Genomic DNA, 26,099 nt, shown 5'->3' on the forward strand with positions numbered 1-26,099 from the left:
CTCCCTGAAGGCAGGACATAAATCTCCCATGTGATAGGTACTCTCCCTATATCCAAAGGGTAGAAAGCACTCTTATCACTAGAGATAGGAATTTAGGGCCAAGAAAACTATATTAACAAAATTTGTTATTTTTTCACCAATTTAATACCCCAAGTCCAAACCCCTTTATCTTGTCAATTCTTCACAAAGTTATTTCCTTGTCTGAAAGGTGAAAAAGTCTCATACTTTTTATGGGGCTCTCATCTGTACAAAATTAAATTTGTTTTCTCCTGTTGATCTGTCTTATGTCAATTTAATTATTAGGCCAGCCAAAGAACCTAGAAGGGAAGAAGGGAAAAGTTTTTCACTCCTGTAGTTTTGGTGCCTAATGCAGAGCTCTCCACTGGCTGCAGCAGCTGAGAGATCCTGGAATCTCTGACAGGGCCCAGCAGAAGGTAAGAATTCTTACCATATCCGCCTCCCAGTTCTCTGCCTGCCGGGTCTGGTGGAAATGAGAGTGATGAGAATTCTTTCCTTTTTCTAAATTTAGATTAGCAGGAGAAAATATTTGTGGGAACTAGTTCTTTGGGTATAGCAACTCTGATAAAGGTTTATTTTATTTTATTTTATTTTATTATTTTATTTTATTTTATTTTATTTTATTTTATTTTATTTATTTTTTTAATTTATTTTAAGAGAGACAAAGAGAGCACAAGCTGGGGGGAGAAGCAGAGGGAGAGGGAGAAGCAGGCTCTCCACTGAGGTGGGAGCTCAATGCAGGCCTCAATCCCAGAGCCCTGGGATCATGACCTGAGCCAAAGGCAGACACTTAACCAACTGAACCACCAGGCGCTCTGGTACAGATTTGTTATGAGTACTCTTGTTTTCTATTGATCCTTTTCTTCCAGGAGATGGTTATCATTTTCTTTTGTCTCTGTCTTTTGTGTCATTTGTCATAACAAAGAAAACCGTAGAGTACAACACAGGCATGGGTCCTATAAACCTGTTGTTTGAGCCCCCCTCACAGACTGGTAAGTTCATAGTTCTCACAGACCAACATCTGTTTAGACAAGTTTTGCTGTGGGGTCCCCCATGTAAAAACTGGATGAAGTTTTTCTTTCATCATCTTATATGTCTTGAGAGTTTGGTTTTATAACTAGTGAGAATATTCTCTCTAGTTTCTGCCATCCAGAAGATGCACATATCAGCTTGCATTTGGTGTCCAGTTGAATAGAATAGGGTTCAGAGAAACACAGAAGCAGCTCATCCTTTGTCTGGCCATGCAAGTTCTTAGGGGAGTTGGTCATAAGAGGTTCCAGCCCATAAAGGACTTTTATTGTCTCAACCTTTGTTGTCTCAGTGCTGGAAAAGTCCCATTTGGTTAGCACCTGCCTAGGTCTGTAGCGGGAGGCATCTCATGTTCTCATGGAAAACTGGAGATGCCATTTTCATTATACCATTCTTACTGCCTGTGATCATAAGTCTTTGCTTTCCTAGGCTAACTCTGGAAGTGAACTCTCTGGGTCTGGTGAGCCCTGCACCTTTTGTACTCTCTTTTGATACACCTCTTATGTCTCATGTGCCATAAAAGGGTTATTGGTTTGAGTCACCATTGAGAATAGTATGAGATCCTACTTATCAATGTTGGGTCCTTTGAATTGGAAAAACTTATATATTTGAAAAAAAATTTTAGAGAGCTGTTATTCTGAACAGGTGTCCTATTGGTACCTATGGAAAGATCAAATTAAAAAGTGGATTAAAAAAAAAAAAGCTTTAGGGACTTCCTTAACAAGATGAAAGAACAGAAATTAGACTTAGAAAAAAATTAAAATCCACATTCAACATAAATTCCCCTGCTAAAGTCTAGCTCCATTTTCTCAACAAATTCCCTTAGCTTCCCAAAGTCCTCCACCTTCCCAAGAAAATCCCTTAAACACCTACCTGCCTGTTTTAACCTCCCTTTCCCTGCAAGATTTTACATACAGCATTCCAGCCTAGTCTCTGGGCCCAAGGTATAAGGTTACTCATGTACATGCTGAAAGCCAAGAAGTATATTTAGCACAAGTACCAGGAAGTGAATTTAGCAGAAGACTTGTCTTGCTGTCCCCTCAGACTGCTTCCACTTTCCCGTATTAGGCCTTTCTAAGCAATATCCTTTGCAGATGTAATCCAGAACCCTCCAGCCCTACCTGAAGAATTCATGTTCTGTGGACAGCAACAGATCTTTTAAACTATAAATCCCTTTTACCTCCACTTTCAGAAGACACTACCAAATTTAGAAAGAAATTAGAAAGATCAGTGGTGAGGGGTGCCTGGGTGGCTCAGTCGGTTGAGTGTCAGACTCTTGGTTTTGGCTCAGGTCATGATGATAGGGTTGTGACATCAAGTCCCACATCTGCTCCGGCTCAACAGGGAGTCTGTTTCCCCTCTCCCTCACCCTCTCCCTTTGACAGCTATCTCATGCACGTGTGTTCTCTCTCTCTCTCTCTCAGATGAATAGATAAATATTACAAAGAAAGAAAGGGAGGAAGGGAGGAAGAAAGGAAGATGAGTAGCCTTTTACAACCTCACTCACAGGGACCTTGATTAGCTGCTAGGGTGTTCTTCCCACCCATGATTTTATGGAGTTAACAGACAAGTCGGGTGGCCCCCTGCAGAAAACCCCCTCAAAGAGGAAACACATGACCAGAATTTCTCTCAGGCCCTCCTACAAATGATCAAGAAAATGGAACAGCTGGAGGCTGATGTTCAGGGGCTGATAGAAGCAGTCATAGAACTTTCCCCCTAAGGTGAACTGGTCTAAGTTTGAATTGTACATTCAGAAAGAAGGAGAGCATCCAAAGGCCTTTGTTGAATGCTTTATACAGATTTTTCATAGGCATACTGCACTGCACTCTGCAGCTCTGGAACACAGAAATCTTTTAGTTTCTGCCTTGGTAGGAAAATTTCTCCCTGATATGAAAAGGAAAATTCAAAATAGTGTGATTGGGTGGGCTAGTCAACCTCCAAGCACTATCATGGGAGAAACTTTCCAGTTCTTTGAAGAAAGCTATCAGGAATGCAGGAGAAAAAAAGGAGTTGAAATTGACAATTTTTGATTTGCAACTTGAATCTTTAAAGAAACAAAAGCATAACTCTGAGAATAACTTAAAGCCTACTGAGAGCCTTTCCTATTTGCCTCCAGACATTTTCAAATGTAAAAAAATCAGGACCTTGGAAGCACAATTGTCCTGTACTTAAAAAAAAGAAAAATTTGGGATCCCTGGGTGGCTCAGCGGTTTAGTGCCTGTCTTTGGCCCAGGGCGTGATCCTGGAGACCTGGGATCGAGTCCCACATCGGGCTCCCGGTGCATGGAGCCTGCTTCTCCCTCTGCCTGTGTCTCTGCCTCTCTCTCTCTCTCTGTGACTATCATAAATAAATAAAAATTAAAAAAAAAAAAGAAAAATTTAAATAACCAATTACCTTAGACTTCAGATAATAGACAAGCATACCCCAAAACTCCTGGGAGAAAACTTGCATTCTTTTTCTATCCCTTGAGATGTAAATCTTAGCATGTCTTTGAAATATAAACACCAGAGGAGATAACTAAAATACAGTCCACAATCACATGAGACTGAAAGAAAAAAAATGTGCAGGGGGAAGCTTTTAAAAATATAAAATATGCTAGGAAATCTCCCTTGTTCAAGCTCTAGTCTACAGCTTTCATAAGATTACTTATCAAGGGCAAATACAAATCTTAAAAGTCTTCACAAATAGTAAAAAAATTTAGTCGTATGAGTGGGTAAATGTAACTTATTCTAACTGCCAGAAACACAATTTGGGTCCAACTGTTACTTGTAAACTAGTGAGTTTTATATTATTATACCTGATTCATGGTTAACATTTTAGAATGAAAGCTCTAAAATCTCAGTTTGTATCTGCCTGTGTGTTTATGTATATTTATTGATGTATGTTATAAATGTATGGTCTATTTTTCGTACCTCCAGATGGTATTACCAAAATTAATTTGTAGTAAAGCTCTATTTAATTGACTTAAAGAAAGATAAGCTAAGCACTTATCAAACTAAATATTTCTAAACTCTCAGAAGTAAAATAGAAATCAAACCAAGTGCTTTCAAGTTCATGTCATCTAGGATAACCTCTTAAATAAAGGCTAGTTTAAGTTTGTTGGTTTAATTAAAATAGGAATGTCTCTAGAGTTATTGGCATTTAAAAACACCTAGTGGCATTCTATCTAGGTTTACTAAAAGTCAAATAAGTTCATTTTATCTCTGTTACAACATTTGTCAGCAGGAAAAATAGCTAAAGATGATGGCTCGCTGCTTTAATATCTCATGAAATTTTGAGTTATCTAATATGATTATTAAGAACAAATGAATTAGGGGCACCTGGATGGCTCAGTCAGTTGAGTGTTTGACTCTTGATTTTGGTCAGATCATGATCTTGGGGTTGTGAGGTCAAGCCCCCCACGTAGGGCTCCATGCTTAGCATGGAGTCTGCTTAGGATTCTCTCTCTCCCTCTGCCCCTTCTCTGACTCACATACTCTCAAATAAAATCTAAAAAAAAAAAAAAAAAGTGAATTAAGTAAATGCAAGCAAGATAAAAATTTTTAAGTGAACTTTTCAACAATAATTATTTTTTTATGATATGCCTACTTAAAATTTCCCAAATCTCTTTGGTAATTTATACCTTCAGGGTTTTGCTAAGTGATGGAAAGTCATTGAATATCTAGGTCATTTCCAAGTAAGATAAAATACAGAAACATTAATTATTGAACTTAGGTTTATCGACTTTTGACTTCTTATAGCAGAGAAACTAAACATATTTGGATTTCAGTAAACATATCTGTGCCACATTAAAAAATTATACTGTGAGAAAACATATGTTTCTAGAGGTTATGAAATGCATTAATGGGTTTGCCAATGTATAGAATACTGGTATAACAGTTCCCAGTTGCTTAGTAGAAATTAAGATTTCTAATAGTTACAAATTCTAATTAATAAATGAAATAGTAAAGGAAACAACACTGCAAGCAAAGTAAAATGTGTTTGGGCTCAGAAAAAGTATGAAATATAGAGATGTATTTTTTTTTTAAGAGAAAGTAGTATAATGGCTGGTTATTTAAGAAAGAAATACAGAAAGAATTTTTCATGTGTGGTCATGCTAGCTAAAAAAGAATAACATTTTTGTAAGCATTTTAAAAAATAAAGTTTAATATCAATAGTGCACCTATGTAAGCAAAAACATATTTTTCTTTCATCTGCTAAAAGGACAGTTTTGATTTTTTTTTTAGAATTTTTTTTTTTTTAAGATTTTATTTATTCATGGGAGACACACAGAGAGAGGGAGACGCAGGCAGAGGGAGAAGCAGGCAGAGGGAGAAGCAGGCTCCATGCAGGGAGACCCATGTGGGACTCGATCCTGGGTCCCCAGGATCACACCCCAGTCTGAAGGCGGCGCTAAACCACTGGGCCACCAGGGCTGCCCTAAAAGGACAGTTTTCTTGGACTATTGGTCTGTTCTTGATAAGATTGTGGAATATTTTTCTTTACTTTTTAAGTAATCTGTCTTGAGGGCAAAGATTTTGTGCTTTGTCAAAATAATTCCCTGTGCTTCATGTTCCCTTTATCAGGTCTTTGATTACTTAAGAAAACAGAATCTTCTCTATTAAAAGAACTACATTTTTTCCCTACTATGTAACTTTCTATCTTCCTGCAAAGTCTTGAGTTGTCACTTTGGTTAAGTGGGCAACTAAGTACTGTTTCACAGTAACTCACAGTAACCCATGAGTCATTAATCAAGTGATTAAAACCTATTGATATTTTTGACAAACATTCTCCAAATAAAATTCTAGCTGAAGTCTTTTTGACCTCAAACTAACTTTGGGATTTAGTAGAGGGTCCCCTGAACCATCTTGAAAGATTTATTCTCTCTCCCTGTGAAAAGAGAGATGATAAACTAATTAGGCCTATTTGATATGTTAAATTACGCAGGAAAGCATTATTAAGTCAGAAGTGATGCTAAATCATTTCTAGGTTGTATTTGTATGGATATATATTATTAATACATGTTCTAGAAATTGTATGAAATTCCTAAAAATCTGATATGTAATTAATTAGTCATAAATCCATATCATCTTAAAAAGTGTGTCACAGAAAGAATCAAATCTCCTTGTTGATTGCATCATAAAGAATTCTCATCAGATCTTTCACTGTGACCTTCGTGAAGTCTTCTGTCATTTATAGACAGTTATTATTTTAGTCAGATGCTTTTGCAAAAGTGTTCCTGCAAAAGTGCTTCATCTTCAAGGAGATTTATGGAAAGGACACTAACAAGTATAGGTTTTGGATTACTTTTGTATAATACTACTGAACTGAGTAAGAACTTACAGAACTCCAGTGGAGAAGGTATAGGTTTCATAAAACTGCTAACAAAACATCGAGATCAACAAAATTCATTATAATTTTTTATGACTTTTGTTTGAAACATTTCCAGATTTAAGGAAACTTTTTTCTCTTTTAGGTTATCAGCAATTTGGTAAGTATACTTTGTGACAGAGATGAAACAATTACTTTTCCTTCCTACCTGATCCCTCCAGAATTTGAAAACTCTTAGTGAGTATTCTTATTTTTATGGCAATATAGTTCTTGCCATAGTTCAGTAAGAATCCAATCTCTGATAACATGATTGGAAACATTGGTTATATTATACAGGCTTTGACTAGAGTGTCACGTTTGAGGGAGATGTGCATAGACCAGGCAGCTTTAAAGAACTAAAGGCAGCTTTAAGGAACGAATCATATTATTCCTTAACAATATGGTTAATGAACCATATTAACCTTATGGGGTAAATTAAGGCCTCTTGGAAAAGCAGCCTGGTACCTTGCTCATGGGATACCCAGTAGCCCTACCAGGTGAGTGAGAAAGGTCATAGCTCAAAATATTTTGGAGACTTTGAGAAGAGAGGAATTCACCCAAATCTATAGGCATTGCAGGTAAAAATCTGATTACAATTCTTGGTTTGACCTCTTAGGTTAAGAGGCTTTTAAAAATGCAATCTGAGATTTTTTTATGAAAAGTTCCAGCAAAGCAGACTTTAAAAGAGTCACTATAGTTAATCACTAGTCTTGCTGCACTTATGTAATCAGGCCAAGTTTATTAATACTAGACTTATTTGCAAACAAATTAATCTTAATTTGATTATTCTAATACAAATGAGGTTGCCTATCAAGAGAAAGATGGTATTTCAATGGAAAACTATTGTACACACTTGTGGACATCAGATTCTAGTTCTATTAATTGTCTTGAGCTTTCATTGTCTACCTGTAAACTGGAATGGATCCTGAATATGTCTAGTTTCCTCCAATGTGTAACTATAACTCTTGAAACTAACATTTCTAATTTTCTCCTACTCTTTTGACTTGTAATCATTGAGAACTAAAACTGCCCTTTTCCCAAAGCCATGAATCCTAAAGTTGGACAGCTTGTTATAAACTTCAGGGAAATCACCCTACTAGCTCATGTATGGACAATCTTTTTTTTTTTTTTAAAGATTTTACTTATTTATTCATGAGAGACAGAGAGAGAGAGAGAGGCAGAGACACAGGCAGAGGGAGAAGCAGGCTCCATGCAGGGAGCCCGACATGGGACTTGATCCCAGGTTTCCAGGATCACGCCCTGGGCTGAAGGCAGCGCTAAACCGCTGAGCCATCCGGGCTGCCCATGTATGGACAATCTTTATGACTGTTGCTCTGTGATCACTCAGATCACCAGAGATGTTCAAACTGTAAACTAGGAAAATCTGTCAGAATGCCACTGCCTGTCCTCACTCTTTTTTTTTTTTTTTTGTATATTTTTTTTATTGGAGTTTGATTTGCCAACATATAGCATAACACCAGTGCTCATCCTGTCAAGTGCCCTCCTCAATGCCCATCATCCAGTCACCCCAATCCCCCACCCACCTCCCTTTCTACCACCCCTTGTTCATTTCCCAGAGTTAGGAGTCTCTCAGGTTTTATCTCCCTCTCTAATTTTTCCCACTCATTTTCCCTCCTTTCCCTTATAATCCCTTTCACTATTTCTTATATTTCCCATATGAGTGAAATCCTATGATGCTTGTCCTTCTCCGATTGACTTACTTCATTCAGCATAATACCCTTCAGTTCCATCCACATCGAAGCAAATGGTGGGTATTCATTGTTTCTAATGGCTGAGGAATATTCCATTGTATACATAGACCACATCTTCTTTATCCATTCATCTTTTGATGGACACCGAGGCTCCCTCCACAGTTTGGCTATTGTGAACATTGCTGCTATAAACATTGGGGTGCAGGTGTCTTGGTTTTTCACTGCATCTGTATCTTTGGGGTAAATCCCAAGTTGTCCATACTCCTTTTGAAGATGTTTTGAACCTGACTTTTAAAAATCTTCTTGACTAGCTGTCTTCAGAACTCAGAAACTGGGATTATAGTCTACTCCAACCATTAACTATTGTTTTTATTTTATTTCCATAGAACTGTCTCCTATTAAATACCTGATGCAGATACTCACACCATGTAGGCCTAACTTCGGGAGCCTACCTGCAACACTGCCTCCTGAAATGAGACATAACTGTTTAATCAAATTGACCTATTTTCAAAGACTAAGATATTAGTTAAATGAGATAGTGGAGCATTTTGCAGTCAGCTCCTGAATTGTGAAACTTCTTAGAATTTTAAAAGTGGGGCAGAAGGAGAACAGGATATGGTACCCCAAAATAGGCCTCTCTGGCCTATTGATTATTTAAGGTTACTTAAGAAATAGCCAGTACAAGAAGAACACTCTGACCTTCCTCTGTCCTCCTGAAAGCAGAAAATAAGTCTCCCATATGAAATTTTCTCATCCTGTACCAGAAGGCATCCTTATCACTGGAGATAGGGAATTTAGAGTCAAGAAGGCTGTATCGACAGAACATGTTACTTCTTCACTAATTTACTACCCCAAGTCCAAACCCCTTTATCTTGTCAATTCCTCACAAATCCATTATTTCCTTGTCTGAAAGGTATAAAAGCTGCCTGCTTTGTTTCCTTCTTGGAGTTTCATATTTTTTATACGGCTCCTGTATGTATGAAATTAAATTTGGTTTCTCCTGTTAATCTGTCTTATGTCATTTTAATTATCAGGCCAGCCAAAGAACCTAGAAGCATAAAAGGGAAAAGATTTCCACCCCTACAGACTCATATTGTATAAAGACTTTTTGTGATTTGCTTTCTTTTCTTTTCATAGCAGCTTTATTTATAATAGCCCAAAACCGGAAAGAAACCTCATGTTCATCAATGAGCGAATGGTTAAATAAACATGATATGTTCATACCATGGATTACTACTTAGTATTAAAAATGAACAAACCATTAATACATACAATAACTTGATTAAGCCTCAAGGATATTATGTTGAATGAAAAAACCTATCTAGGAAAGTCACAGATGTCATGGTTCTATTGAAATAACATTCTTGTGGTGATGGAACTGTTCCATAGATATATTTTTTCTAATTGAATTATAGTCGACACACAATATTACATTAGTTTTAGGTGTTGTGATTTGCTTTCTTCACTTCATATTTACATTGTCTTTCCATATCTTTAGTAATGCTGAAAAATATGCTTTCGTGGTTGCATTGGGGATTCCATATGTGGAGATGCTATTATTTATTACCAGTTTGGTATGTGGGATAGTTAATTTTATTTTCTATTATAAGTAACACTATAGTAAATATTCTTTTACACAAATCTTTGAGATCTTGTCTGATTCTATCAATTCTTACATAAATAAATTACTTAAATTCCTAGAAATGGAATACATTTAAAAAAATTAATTCCTAGAAGTGAGATTGCTAAGTCAAAAGGACTGTGCCTTTGAGAAATATTGCTGACCTGCCCCCTAGAAAGTTGTGTCAATTTTTTTTTTTTAATTTTTATTTATTTAGGATAGTCACACAGAGAGAGAGAGAGAGAGAGAGGCAGAGGGAGAAGCAGGCTCCATGCACCGGGAGCCCGACGTGGGATTCGATCCCAGATATCCAGGATCACGCCCTGGGCCAAAGGCAGGCGCCAAACCACTGCGCCACCCAGGGATCCCAAGTTGTGTCAATTTATGACCCCTACCAATAGTGTTTGTGTTAGTGAGCAAATCATTCAAGGCCTTCCACAATTTCTCCTAACAGATTTTTCTCTCCACCCTTTCTTCCCAATACATTCCTGTAGGAAGCCTCTACTTCAGATCTTCCTTCAGCTCTAGTTACATTGTTTTGTTCAGTGTCTCTGATATCTTCCATAGGTCCCATCTCTGGGCCTTAGTCACTCCTTTTTAGAAGTGTCTTCCTCTTCTGTATTTCTGAATCCTGTTTCCTTAATTCAAGTCCTAACCCCTCTGCAAAGCCTTGCCTCATTGTTCAATTAATTTTTTTATTTTTAAAAGATTTTATTTATTTATTCATGAGAGACGCAGAAAGAGAGTCAGAGACACAGGCAGAGGGAGAAGCAGGCTCCATGCAGGGAGCCTGATGTGGGACTGGATCCTGGGACTCCGGCATCATGCCCTGGGCTGAAGGCAGGTGCTAAACTGCTGAGCCACCCAGGTGTCCCTCATTGTTCAATTTAGTAAACAAATCTCCTATTGTCTGTGCCACTCATTTGTTACTTGTCACATGCCACATGTGATTTGTCTTTTTATATATGTCTGCATTGTTTCCTGAAGGACCCATATAATACAAAATTACACTTAAAAAACCCTTCTGGGACGCCTAGGTGGCTCAGCGGTTGAGCGCCTGCTTTTAGCCCAGGGTGTTGATCCCTGGGTTTTGGGATTGAGTCCCACCCTGCAGGGGAGCCTGCTTCTCCCTCTGCCTGTGTCTCTGCCTCTGTCTCTCTCTGTGTCTCCCATGAATAAATAAATAAAATATTTTTTAAAATCCCTTCTGTTACCCATAGCATACACAAATGTAGCTTCACATATGTAACTATATTGTGATTCATATAATGCATATAATGTTATATAGTATAAAACCCCAATGAGAGATCATAATGAACTCTTCCCCTTATTCCAGTCACCACCACCACCACCAAAAAGCAGCTATCCCTGTCAGAGCTGTCCCAGACTCTAAGGGACTCAGACCTGAGAGCTTCCTTGAACTTAAACTTCCTTTGTGCTATGTTTATCTAAACTATCTAAAAATGACAGGGGCTTTTTTTTTTTTTTCCACATAGCACTTAGGAATAGCTAAATTCAATTTTAAGTCATAAAATTATGATAAGAATAATCTGACCAGGAGTGCCTGGGTGGCTCAGTTGGTTAAGCATCTGCCTTTGGCTTGGGTGGTGATCCTGGAGTCCTGGGATTGGGCCCCACGTTGGGCTCCTCAAATCTGCTTTTCCCTCTGACCCTCATCCCACTCATGCTCTCACTCTCTCAAATAAATATATAAAAATCTGAAAAAGGGATGCCTGGGTGGCTCAGTGGTTGAGAGTCAGCCTTTGGCTCAGGGCATGATCCCAGGGTTCTGGGATCGAGTCCCGCATCAGGATCCCCACAGGGAGCCTGCTTCTCCCTCGGCCTGTGTCTCTCTTCCTCTCTTTCTGTCTTTCTGTCTCTCATGAATAAATAAATAAAATCTTTTTTGAAAAATGTGATAGCTCTTTCAAGAAATACTGAGATCAAAACGTCACATTATATAAATAACTACATAATGCAAATATACCATAAGAAGCTCTAAATTCTGTAATTTTATGTTGCATTTAGATGTAACAAGTGCTGCTTCATCATAACTAAATCATTATAACTCGATCATCAAACTATCTAGTTAACACTCCTGGCAATCTTAGGATATAAAGTATATGAGAAAGTAGTTAAAATTGACGTTTATAATCCTTTAAGTTTATAGAAGCCATCATCCTGCTGAAGTAGCATGAGCACACTTTCCGGCAGACCATGATTATACAAACAAAAAACTGGAGAGCTGAGGAGATTAAAGCTTGGTTAAAGCCACACAACCAGTAAGTAGGGTCCCCGACTCTCACACCCAGCCCTATCTGGTTTTCAGTCTAGTTTACTCTCAGCTATAACTTGCACATCTACTGTATATGAGGAGCAGGTTTCAGGTGTAGAGGCCTCATCCCTGCCTCAGGATATTTGCACTTTCCATTCTGTCTGACTGTTCATCTCACAGACATCCCTTTGGCTTATTCCCTCATCTCCTTCAGTTTCCTGCTCTGATGCTATTTTCTTTATGAGTTCTTCCCTGATTATTTAAAATACCAGTTACCCTCACCCCCAAACACATACTCAAGAATTTCTTTGCATTCTTCTTGCTTTATTTTTCTCCAAGCACTTATTAGCCTCTGATGTGTTATATATTTACTTGCTGACACTTGCATGTAAGCTCCACAAGAACAGGAATAAAAGTTCCTAATAAACATTGTTCTGCTCTCTGTGGTATCCTAGACCTAGAACAAAGGATGGTATCTAGAAGACAATAAATATTTGTAAGATGTATACAAATAAAAAAATAAATCCATGTAATTTCCAGGTTAAATTTATAATAGTACAGTTGGCTTCTGTGGCTATAGTCTGAATAGCCTGATTTCTAGCTTGGAGGTTTTCATTCATTCACTCATTCATTCACTCTGTTTGGCTTTTCTTCACACACTTTATCACTGCCTGAAACTTTATTATGTATTTATCCATGTACTTATTTATTGTCTGTCTCTTTACCTTACTATTGTATAAGCTCTAAGAAGGCAAGGGCTTTGCCTGTTTGGCAAAGGGCTATATTCCCTCACAGAAAACAGTGTCTGGCACATAACAGATGTTCAAGAAATAGCTCTGATAAGATAATAAATTACTAAGTATATTCATTTAAGAAATATTTATTGAGGGCAGCCTGGGTGGCTCAGCAGTTTAGCACCACCTTCAGCCCAGGGCCTGATCCTGGCGACCCAGGATCAAGTCCCATGTCGGGCTCCCTGCATGGAGCCTGCTTCTCCCTCTGCCTGTGTCTCTGCCTCTCTCTCTCTCTCTCTCTCTCTCTGTTTCTCTCATGAATAAATAAATAAATAAAATCTTAAAAAAAATATTTATTGAACAACTACTAAACACCTGGCACGACCTGTCTTTAGTTTTTTGAGGGAGAAAAACAAGTCAACAGGGAATTGCAACACAGGTAGGATTTACCATGGGAGGGGGGAAATGTGGAGATACCCCTAACCTGATTGTGAGATACCCCTAATCAATCCCAGGTGGGATTGTCCTGAGTTAACCTTGATGGGTGACAGCATATGCAAAGGTCCTGGGTCAAGCAAGAACATGACAGAGTGTTAGAAGTGCAAAATTCTTTGATATTAGACTGGGACTTGCGGGAGGAGAAGGGATCAGGGGAAGCTGGGGAGCCAAGGAGCTTGGATGACATACCAGCATGCTGGACTTTATTCTGAGATAGTGGAAAACTGCATAAGCAGGAATTTGACATGAGTAGATTCTCTATATCATCTCACTGTGGCATTTGAAAGGAAGGACAAGGCAGCAAAAATCACTGTTCATATCAGATCCACAAAGTCAGCACCTGTAGGCATGAGATGGGACTATACAGTCCAATTAACCTCCACGCTGGCCGGTGGGTGCAGAAACCCAATAACGGGCACAGCTGTCTGCAAGTGGGCAGGGTGGAGTGTCCCATGGCTCTGTGGGGACATTCAAAACCCACCACAGTGATTGGTGGCAGCTTATGGGTGTTTCTGAAATGCCTGCCAGGAGCTTTCTCACTAGTGTAAAACCTGGAAATAAGTAAAGCTATAAAAATCTAAGTATCTTGATAAGCTAGTAATTCACATTCTAAATAACTCCAGAGAGTAATAGATTAAAAATTCTCCTTTCCCCAAGTCAATCATGCATACAATTTTATTTATTATTATTATTATTATTATTTTAATCATGCATACAATTTTTAATAATACATTCGCTACTTGGAGAAGATTTTTCTAAATAATTAGCTGACTATGCAGAAGGTAAAAGTGATAATATGAATCAACTTTGCTGTCCAGTTTCTTGAGACCCTATGATAGTTTGTGTCAGCAAAACCAACCTCCACCTGCATGTAATAGGGAGAGAAATAACAGGGGGCCTGTAAATGTATGTTGGGGCAGAGGGATCTGTGCCTCTGGGGAAAACTTCTGCACAGTGAGGGAAAAGCCTTAGTGAAGAGCATGTGTCTATTCATTAAGCTCACCTGTAGTTTTAACCTGCTCTTTGCTAAGGCTTTATTTCTATAACCAGTGATCAAGGCTGCATGATAATAAATAGACCCACACAAACACACTCAACTGGTCTTTTAAAGAAATTGAGGTCAAATTCACATAACATAAAATTACCCGTTTTAAAATGACATCAAGTACATTCACAATATTGTGCAACCATCACCTCTATCAAGTTCCAAAACACTTTTATCACCCCAAAAGGAAACCCCATAGCTGTTTGGTAGTTGCTTCCCATTGTGTCTTCTCCCCTGCCCCTGGAGATGAGTCTACATTCCACGTCTATGAATTCACTTATTCAGGATATTTCATATACATGGAATCACACAATCCGTGACCTTTTGTGTCTAGTATGTTTCGCTTAGCATAATGTTTCAAGGTTCATCCACCTTGTAGCATGTATCAGGACTTCCTTTCTTTTTATGGCTGAATAATATTCTACTCTGTGGGTAAGCCATATGTTGTTTATTCATTCATCAGTTGATAGACATTTGGACCATTTCCACCTTTTGGCCATTGTGAATCATGTTGCTATGAATATAAAAATACTTATTTGACTACCTGTTTTCACTTCTTTTCAGCATATATTAATTACTAACTGATTTTTGGCAAAGAGGCAAATCAATTCAAAGAGGAAAGATAGACTTTTCAACAAGTGGTACTGGAGCGATTGGGCATCCATAGTCAAAAAAATAAGCCACGACATACCCCTCATAGCCTTATACAAATATTAATCCAAAATGGGTCATAGATTTAAATATAAGATGTAAAACTATAAAAACTTCTAAAAGGAAACTGGTACAGTCACTCTGGAAAATGGTATGGAATTTTCTCAAAAAGTTAAAAACAGAGCTACCCTACAACCCAGCAATTGTAGTACTAGGTATTTACACAAAGGATACAACCATAGTGATTCAAAGGGGCACACGCACCCCAGTGTTTATAGCAGCAATTTCCACAATAGCCAAAATATAGAAAGAGCTCAAATGTCCATCAATAGATGAATGGATTAAGAAGAGGTGGTATACATATACAATGGAATATTACTCAGCCGTCAAAAAGAATGAAATCTGGCCATTTGCAACAATGTGGTTGGACCTAGAGGATATTATGCAAAGCAAAATAAGTCAGAGAAAGACAAATATCAGATGATTTCATTCATATGTGGAGTTTAAGAAACAAAACAGGAATATAGGGGAAGGAAAGGAGAAATAAAATTAGATGAAATCAGAGAGGGAGGAAAAGAATAAGAGACTCTTAATCATTGGAAACAAACTGAGGGTCACTGGAGGGGAAGGAGGTGAAGGGATGGGATAATTGGGTGTTGGGCATTAAGGAGGGTGTGGAATGTAATGAGCACTGGGTATTATATACAACTGATGAATCACTAAATTCTACCCCTGAAACTAATAATACACTATATGTTAATTAAATCGAATTTAAATAAAAAAATTTTAAAAAGACAAAACAACAGGGCAGCCCCAGTGGCCCAGTGGTTTAGCGCCACCTTCAGCCCAGGGCATGATCCTGGAGACCCGGGATTGAGTTCCCCATCGGGCTCCCTTCATGGAGCCTGCTTCTCCCTCTGCCTGTGTCTCTGCCTCTCTCTCTCTCTCTCTGTCTCTCATGAATAAATAAATAAAATCTTAAAAAAAAAAAAGACAAAACAACAAACAAGCAAACAAAAAACCTCTAAAAGGAAGTTTTACAGGAGAAAATCTTTCAGGCCTATGGTCAAGCGAAGGGTTCTGAGACAGGACACCAAAAGTGTCCTACCATCCACAAAAGAGAAAGTTTATAGATTGGACTGCTTCAAAATGAAAAACTTTTTGGTGCCAAAGACCTTGTTAAGGGCATGAAAAGATAAGCTAGAGGCTGAGAGAAAACCTTTTAAACCACATGTTTGACAAAAGTCTTATATCTGGAATAAACAACAACAACAAAATCCTCACACTCAACAGTAAGAAAACAACCCTATTGGGGTTGTTGGTCAAAAGAGTGGAAGAGTGGAAGATATTTCACCCAAAGGAGATATAGATGGTGACCAAGCACACAAAATATCCAAAATATCAATATCATTATCCATTAGGAAAATGCATAATCATAGCATGCTACCACTGCTCACTTATCAGATGAGCTAAAATAAAAAATAGTAATAATACCAAATGCTGGAGAGAATACAGAGAAACTGGATTTCTCAATACTTTGGTGGTGGGGATGGCATAGCCACTCTGGAAAGATAGTTTGGCAGTTTCTTTTAAAACCAAACATGCATTTACCATAATAACCTGGTGATCACACTCTTGGGTATTTATACCAGAGAAACGAGAACTTATATTCACACAAACAGCTGTACATGCTTTATAGCAGCTTTGTTTGCAATCACTCCAAACTGAAAACAGCCAAAATCTGGTACATTCATACCATAGACTACTACTCAGCAATAAAAAGTAATGAATTGGGGATCCCTGGGTGGCTCAGCAGTTTAGTGCCGCCTTCAGCCCAGGTTGTGATCCTGGAGTCCTGGGGTCAAGTCCCACATCAGGTTCCCTGCATGGAGCCTGTTTCTCCCTCTGCCTGTGTCTCTGCCTCTCTCTCTCTCTCTTTCTCTCTCTATCTCTCTGTGTGTCTCTCATGAATAAATAAATAAAATCTTTTTTAAAGAAAGTAATGAACTATTGATACATGCAACGGCCTTAATGTACCTCAAGGGCATCATACTCACTGAAAAAAAGTCAATCTCAAAACGTTAAAACCTTATATAATCTTATTTATATAACATTCTCAAAATGACAAAACTATAGTGATGGAAAACAGATTAGAGGTTACAGTGGGGGCAGGGACAGGTGTTAAAAGGAGACGTAAATATATATGAAGAGTATGAGAGGGTTCTTTTGTGATGATGGAACAGTCTGGTATCTGGATTGTGGTGGTGGCTACATAAATATACATACTTGGGATTGGATAGGAACACAAACACACAGATGAGCACATGTAAAAATTGGTGAAAATTGAATATGATCTGTAGTCTAGTTAACAGCATTGCATGAATGTGGATTTCCTGTTTTGATATTGTATATAAGATGTCACCTTTGGGGGGAACTGGATGAAGGGTACTACAAGTATTTCAAAATGCAAACTTAAAAAAGGAAAATTAAGTAGTGAGTAAAACTGCTTGTTAAAAAAAATCCCTCGAAATACCTGTATTTTAAATATACAAATGAAAGTGTGATTTTAGGCCTTGCTGAATATTCCAGGCAAGTTAGAGAGAGTCCATACCTTCTAGGTGCTTAGGCATTGGGGAAGATAGTTCAGTGAATGGCACAACGTCGAATAGGAGGTGAGCATGTACATGGCCACCTATAATCTCTGAATCAAACACACTGATTAATTCCAAGCAAAGTGTGGCAGGAATTGAGAGGAAAGAGATTTTAAAGTGGCCCAAGAGGCTGGGAAAAATGTCCTGATGGAGGTGATTTCTGATATGAACCTTGAAGGAGGGGTCTGATTCTGAAGGTACATAAGAGAGAAAGGAATTTTTTTATGTACATTTTAGATCTTTTTTTTATTTTGGTTAGTATTTTTAAAATCAAATTTCCACTTTTCCCCCAAACTTATTCTTTCGTGCCTTGAGCCTATGAAACTAGATGAGTTTATTTATGGTAAAAATGCACCACAGGGACTGGCTTGAAATGTGCCTATTTTGAGGCTCAAAGAGTGTTTAACATCACTTTATATAGTTCTTCAAAGAGAAGCACTTTGCGAGAGAACTTGAAGTGCTGAGTCCTGTAGCCCTATGCCTAGAGGTACCAAGCTGCAGTCATGTAACTGGGAACCCCGCCAAAATAAGAGTATTTTCTCCAATCTCGTAGTTTTTCTTTTATCAAGAAGAACTTAAAAAATGAATCAAAATTAAAAACCAAGTGCTGCTGACAATAAAGAATATTGCCTCAGATAGGGACACAACAGACCTTTTGCAGTTAATAGAGTCTTGATTCTGTATTTTCTTGCATTTACTTAAATTTGGGCTCCAGCCCAGAGAAGCCCAATTGCAAAGGAAAGCTATGTGCCAGGTATAAATAGACCCAGAGCACATAAGGCAATTTATTCTATCATTTGTTGTAATGAGGAACTGGTATTTTACTTGGCCCTGCCTTACCTTATTGGCAAAGTTTAACTGTATTATTTGCCTAGTGAAGTTTTACTCTATTTTTGCAAACGTGAATTTGTATTCTAGAAAGATGATTGAGAGTCCTTTCCACTATCTGTACAGAGCCAACCGCTGGGATGCACCTGCAATTACAGACAGAACCTGGATGTTTGGCTGAATGGAGCCCTGGAGATTACCTTGTTAAACAGCCTCATTTTGTAGGTGAGGAAACCGAGACCAGAAGAAAACTCTTCTTTGTTGCAGATTAAGTGGTTTTCAAACTGTTCATTCACACATTTGTTCGTTCAATACATTCTGAGCACCTGTGGGCCAGATACTGTTCTGGGTATGGGGACTAGGGGTTCCTGCTCCCAGGGAGCTTATGTAAGTGTTTGCAAAGGAGGGACTAGAAAATTAAAAAGTAAACAAGCGAACTTCCAACTTCATCACAGTGTGAAGTGGTGTAAAGAGAGAGGTCCTAGGAGAGCAACTCTCTGATGCGGTGGGAGGAGCTCAGAGAGGGCCCTTTGGAAGAGGTGACATTTAAGATGACCCCTGAATGATGAGAAGGAGCCATTTGTGTTAAGACATTGGGGGAGATTGTTACTCATAGAGGAAGAGCAGAAGCCCTGAGGCAGGAAGGTGCCTGGCAATTTCAAAGAGCAGAAGGCATTTGAGTTCATAAGGAGAGAGATGTGCTGGTAGGTGGAGAGCGGGAGGGTTGAGACCCTACAGGCCTTGTAGGCCTAGGGGAAGACTTTTAAGATGTTGCAGGTTTAGGCCAAAGAGTTGCAGGATCGGATTTACATTTTTAAAATAGATCATTGAGTGTGATGTGGAATGAATGGTAGGGAAGCAAGAGCTGAAGCAAGGAGACTAGTACTCGTCAGGCCAGGCAAGAAGGTTATGGGCTAGAATAGGGTGGTGGCAGAGGCGAGCGAGAGAGGTGATTGCATTTAGGATATATTCTGGAGACAGAACTGTTGGGACTACAGTTGGACTGAATATGGATGTGAGGCCAAATGAGAGTAATCAGAGGGACTGAGGTATTTGGCTTGAGTAATTGGTCAGGACCATTTCCTGAGATGAGGAATTCTGGAGAGAAGTTGGGGGAGAGTCTGGGTGGGCGGAGGAATCATTTTTCAGAAAAAAAGCAGTGTTGAGAATGGGGAAAGCAGGAGTAGATCCATTTTGGTAGAGCAATAAATGAAGGCCTCACTCAGAAGTTGACATTTTAGGTGAAATCTGAAAGGCGCAAAGGGCCAGCTGAGAGAATATTCCAGATAGAGGGAACCACAAGTGCAAAGGCACAAGGAAAGAAATGGCTTAGCAAGCCAGAGGTAAGTGAAAGGAGCTATTGTGACTGCAGAGCAGGGAGTGAGATAATCAAAAGAGTGGTTTCTATTTTTCGTACTGCTCAGGAACAAGTTTAACACTGTAACTTAGATGTGCAAAAAGAAATACTGCTTTTTTCCCCCCCTCTATCACTGACCTGATTTTCTACACAGCTGCTACCCTGAATAGGAGTGGAGACTGAAAGAAGGGACCAGAAATTTTAACCTGCCAATTTGTAGTATATTCATTGCTTTCAGATAACTCCGTTGCCTTTGCAAGGTGCTGGGGTGGGGTGTGGGGGTGGGGAGACTTCGGGTCCACACATCAGTTGTGTCCTGCCTTCTAGCTCCCCTTGTCTCCATCGGGACAGGAGCCAGAACTCCTGTCTTGTATTTGTCTATCCAGTCAGGTGACACGTCTCTGGAGAACTCTTAGTCTGTTCTCTGCGCTCAGGCAGCCTGGAGGTCTTTCCAACAGACTCAACCCTATTTCCGTTTGCTCTGATGCCACAGTTCCTTCTCCCTGAGGTTTGAGAACACCTGTGACTCCCAACTTAAGGCACTTCTGAGTCACCTCGTCATCGTTCTGTGGCATCTCAACAGCAGCAACATGATCTCACATCCTTCATGAGGCCGGTGGGAACCTCTGGGGCTCTACTGTGCCATATGGCAGCCAAGGAAGTCTCGGGGTAATTAAGTGTTCTCACTACCCAACTGGGCTGTGCTGCCATTTTTGCTTTGTTGTGGTCTTTCATTGTTGGTGCTCTCTGTGGTGATATCCTCTCAGAGTTGTCAATGGGAAGTGGCAGCAGCTCCTGCACTCTTGACTTTCTTCTTGACCCTCGTCCTGTCTGATACCTGCCACACAGATGTTATGGTCCAGGGAGGGGTGGTGATGGTGATCCATAACACATATGCATCTGACAACCTGCTTTCTCCACCTCTCTTCTTTTTCTAGCAAATTCTCTGACTCGAAGAGGTAGGTATCCTTTTCCTTTTCATGGTCGTTTTAAAACATATCTGCAAATTCTTTGATGCTCTTTCCATCAAGAGGTGGAGTCTACGTCACTTCCCTTGAAACTGGGTAGAGGTTTGGGTCTTCCTTAATGAAAAGAACATGGTAGAAGTGATTCAGTATGACGTAGGCTGGATTAGAAAAGGCTGCGCTGCTTCTGCCAGAGGCTCTTGAGACTCACTCTGGGAGAAGCCCAGCTGCCCTGAGGCCACCATTTTGGGAGCTTATAGGTAGAGAGATGAAAGAGAGAGGGAGAGGGGAGAAGGAGAAATCTGAGGAGCTTGGGCTGTTAGCTGTTCAAGTATCAGACCAGGGACCAACGTGCTAGTTAAGAAGGCTGCAAGATGATGTCAGTTTTGACCACTGTCTGACAGCAAACTCAAGGGACAATCTGAGCAGGAAGCACCTGGCTGAGCTCATTCATTGCTCAGACTTATGAGCAAAATAAATGATTACTCTTGTTTTAAGTCATTCTTTTTGGGGTAGTTCGTTGATAGATGATTGGAGTACTCCTCCTGGAGCTCACATTCTTACCAGTATTTTTCTTCTACCTTAAGTAACCTGTACACTATGGCTCAGAATTGAGCCAGAGGTCCAGACCTTGAAGTAGAATGGACCAATTACCCTCATATGGCTGGGGTCAAGCGGGTTCCTAACATGCAGGACTTTCAGTCCTACAACTGGGAATGTCCTAGACAAATCGAGATGAGTTGGTCACCCTATTTCAAGGTTTGCTTTGAGGCTGAAGAAATTTAGAGGTTTGTTTTGAATTATTACATCACTATGATTTTAAAAAGAAGCTGCTTTGGGCTTGGATGCTGACCCATTGTTCTAGAGGATAGCTGTCCTCCCAAAGGGAGTCGATGAATAGGTTAATGCAGGCAAAGGTAATTCTAGGATCAGAAAATATTTCAAAAATATCTTGTACAGATGGGGAAACTGGCTCCAGACAAGGTCACTGACTTTTCCAAGGGCAAATAGTGACAAGGCCGTAATTTGGGATACAGATATTTGGACTTCAATCAAGGGCTCTCATCTCCATATTATGTCTTTCCAATCCTCGTCAATATTTACCCTGTGAGTATGGTAGAATAGTGAACCCCGGATAATATTTAGGCTGAAGGAGAGATGTCCTTGCCAGGAAGATAGTTCACCATCTTCAGCTGTAGGCAGTGGACAGATTAGATGAAAATCTAATCTGAGTCATACCTGGACAAAGAACCAGAAAACACATCTCGCTTGAAACAAAACCCTCCACCAACTTCAGGTCTGTTTTGAAATGGAGTTTTATCAATTGCACCAGAAATGATAGTGAAAAATTGTAGGGCCTGGCAACTGCCGTCCCAGAAGAAGCCGTTCACTTTGGGCCCAGATTTTAGGCCTTTTCTTGAAAGTGAAGGTCGAGGCAGCTTTCAGCTGGCAGCAGGGCAGGTGTAACTAGGTATGGGCCAACAAGTGTTTCTGGGTGTGTCTTTTGGCAATGAAACCCAGTCGGCTTTAGCAAATAGGAGGCTGGTAACTATCTGGTCTGCCTAGAGCTGAAGATGGAGGACCAGGTGGGAGGAAGGGTGGAGAAGGAGAACATTACTTGAGGTCTGACTTGGCAGGAATCTACCATTACAGCGCTTGCCCCACCTCTGTTTAGAAAGTGTGTGTGGTATGTATGCTTGGGTGTGGGCTGTGGGTGTACCTAACAACTAGAGTCGAGCTTTTATCAAAGAAAGCAAATTGCTCACTGATATGACTCCAATGACATGGCCACCCAAAAGCCAGCCCCATCCCATCCTAGGGATCCGGGAGGAAGCTCTGTTTTGACCAGCAACGTGGTGAGGAGGCTGTGAATCATACATGGTGAGATTCAGGTGGCATGTGAGCAGGTGCGACTTGCATTTCATTCAATGATTATAAGATAAAGCCCTATAATTTTGCGCAACCCTAGAATTCATTCAGGAGCAACTGACATTTGTTTAAAAAGAAAGTGTCAAAGCTCTTGGCGGGGGTTGGGGGGTACTGTTTCAGGATTTTTAACCTTTGCTCTTCTTTCTTTATTTCCTCTTTGCTCCTTATTTGCTCTTCTTTCTTTATTTCCTCTTTTTTCCTCCTTCTATTGAAGCAAGTAGTTAAGTCTGTTCTTTGCTTCCATGGGGTGGGGGTGGGGGGTTATGGTGGAAAGAAGAAGAGCAAGCCTGGTCTGCTTGTCTTCCTGGCTTTGGGAGCGGAAGTGGGGAGGGTGTGGGTCAAAAAGCACAGGAACAACATATTGGCCAGAAACCCAAAAGAAAAAAAGATTTTTTTCCAAGACGAGAGAGAGAGAGAGAGAGAGAGAGAGAGAGAGAGAGAGTGAGAGTTCCCAGGACTGGAAAGAGAGAACACAAGAAGAATGGAGAGCTCTGAAGTCCTGGGACAGGGAAAAAAACATGCCCTGAATCTTTCAACAGTCACTCAATTCCTGTATATGCCATGTCCTGTTCTGAGAGGACTGAACAAATACCTAAGGACCCTTGCCCTCGTGGAGTTTACATTTTATGACTATCAAAACATAGGGGATTCTGATATTCTAGACACTATTCTAAGGGCACTGGTGTATTTACTTCTCAGGACCCATTGAATTAGACTCTATAGTCCCAGCTGACTAGTGAAGACATTGCAACATAGGAAGGTTACATAATTTGCTGATCTCATAGGTAGTGAGTATCAGAGCTGAATATTGAACCCAGACAAGCTGGCTTCATTTCTCTTAACTGCTTGCTTAATTTCCGGGCAGGGCTTGGGGAGGATGGCAAGACACTAGAGTTGAGAAACCTGCTTGGAGCAGTTTCACGGAGACTCCCATGCCCCAGGTAGGTTAGGGAAGCAGCGAAACGACCCTGAAATTCTAGGGGCTGCCTCCTGTGATGATGGGTGTCTCGGAGTCAGTCATCCCCTGACTGTGCTCCACTGCCCCAAATTCGGGGATGGCAGCGCGACCAGAGGGGAGGAGCCCTGGTCCAAGGCTGCCTTGCCTCCTTGTCCAGCAGGATGGAAGCCCAAAACAGAAATTAAGCTGAGTTACAAGAATACAAATAATAAACAAATAAATGACAGAAAATAATAAGAGAAAGAGAATAAGTATGTTTGTAATCCTGAGTCTGTAGCCTAAGATCCAGCCATGCATTCCGGGAAGTGTGGGAATTAGAGGAAGCTATGTGCTTCTCATGGGAGGAGTTAAAAATCCCAATCCCTTCACACATCCCCCCCTGGAATTGGGGCACTGTACAAGGGGACCTAGGATTTCATGACTGCTGAGATGGAAGCCCAATCAAGTGAGAATTTTCACTAATTTACTTAAGAGGAAAGAGTTGTTAGAATTCCACGTGCCACCAAAAAAATGCAGTGTGCAATATTGTGCAATATTACTCTCTAATCAGTACAAATATATCTATCAGATTATTTGGTTCTGTCACCAACCACAAGCCAGGATCTTCAGTACAGTGTAAATCCTGCAATTAGCAGGTTAGAATTGAACGGCGTAGAGTTAGTGCCCTCAGCAACCCACACTGAAAAGAGATTTTCAAATCAACCCTACTTGTTATACTCCAGAGACTTGGCAGTTGCATAAACAGATGCAGGTTTGTCCACACAGGTGACAATTTCTGTTAATTAATTCTGTTCAATTTCTCTCTGTTAAAAAAAAAAAATTAGAAGTCACTGCTAAGTGTTGGTTTTAAAAGCCAACTTTTCTGAAGGCATGAGGCCATTTCTGTTGGCCTCATTGTTGGTCCTTCATCCACATGCTTTAAACTCTCTGCATTTTTTTTTTTATCAAGTTGGATTGCCACAAATAATATATTCTGACTCAATTTATGTTGCTTCTATAAAATTTGCTTCCCCTGGGCTGTAATTGAAGGGTATATTCTTGTTTTCTTGAGGTTTTAAGAACATCATTATAAATCTGCTGCTTGGGGGATCCCTGGGTGGCTCAGAGGTTTAGCACCTGCCTTTGGCCCAGGTCGTGATCCTAGGGTCCCAGGATCGAGTCCCGCTTCAGGCTCCTGGGATGGAGCCTGCGTCTCCATCTGCCTGTGTCTCTGCCCCTCTCTCTCTCTCTATGTCTATCATGAATAAATAAATAAAATTTTTAAAAATAAATAAATAAATAAATAAATAACTCTGCTGCTTGAAGACATTACCTGTTATATTATGAATTTCCATTTATATAAGAATCCAATGCAGGGCACCTGGGTGCCTCAGTTGTCCCACTCTTGATCTCAGCTCAGGTCTTGATCTTGGGGTGGTGAGTTCAAGCCTACTCAAAAACAAACGAACAAACAAAAGAATCCAATGCTTTGTTGCTTGTAAAATTTTTCTATAAATTAGTTTCCTTTCATATCAATTAGTTTCCTTTCATATTTCATATTTTCATTTCCTTTTCCTTTCATATCTATAAATTAGTTTCCTTTCATGAACACATGGTCTGCACTCGCTCCCAGTCTGATTTCCTTATTCCCCTGCTCATGAATCAGACTCCTGAGAGCCTTTCTACCCGGAGCACCCATGCTACTCAGGGAACAGTGACTTTCAATTTTCTGTATTCCTAGTTCAGTTCTTATCACAGGCACAGAGTAGGTGTCTTGCTCCTCCTCACATGTGCTGATACAGAAACTTGTGTCATCGGCCTCGTCTGTTCCTAAATGAGCCCAAGGTGTAAGACAGTCCACAGTGTCAGAGAGGGAGAGAGCACAGCCATGTTTCCTAGTTTCCTAATTTGTCACAAACTACCACACACTTAAACAACACAACTTTGTGCTTTACAGTACTGGAGGTCAGAAGGCCCAAATCTGTTTCACTGGGGGGCCTGATTTCTTATGACAGTTCTGTAGGGAGAATCCACTTACTTGCCTCTTGCAGCTTCTATGGCTGCCTATATTCCTTGGTTTATGGCCCCTTCCTCAACTTTAAAGCTTATCACTCCAGAGGACACCTGGCTGGCTCCGGCAGTAGAGCATGTGACTCTTGATCTCAGGGTTGATCTCTACCCACATTGGATGTAGAGCTTATATTAAAAAAATATAAGTTCATCACTCCAATCTTTGTTTCTGACATTGCATTGCCTTCTTTCTGACTCTGACTCCTGTCTCCCTCTGATAAGGACCATTGTGATTGTTTTGGGCTAATCTGGATAATCCGGGATAATCTGGGATAATTGCTGAATTTCTATTGATCAAATTCCTTCTTGGTCAGATTGATCCAAATGTCAGTTAGTGGTGCACACACAGTCTTAACATTGCAGTTGTGTGAATTGCTTTTAAATAAAGCAGCATGGCCCGTGTTTTGTTTTACATAGCCCAGAATGTTT

This window comes from Canis lupus, chromosome 31 (genome assembly GCF_048164855.1).
Source record: "Canis lupus baileyi chromosome 31, mCanLup2.hap1, whole genome shotgun sequence".
Taxonomy (NCBI): Eukaryota; Metazoa; Chordata; class Mammalia; order Carnivora; family Canidae; genus Canis; species Canis lupus.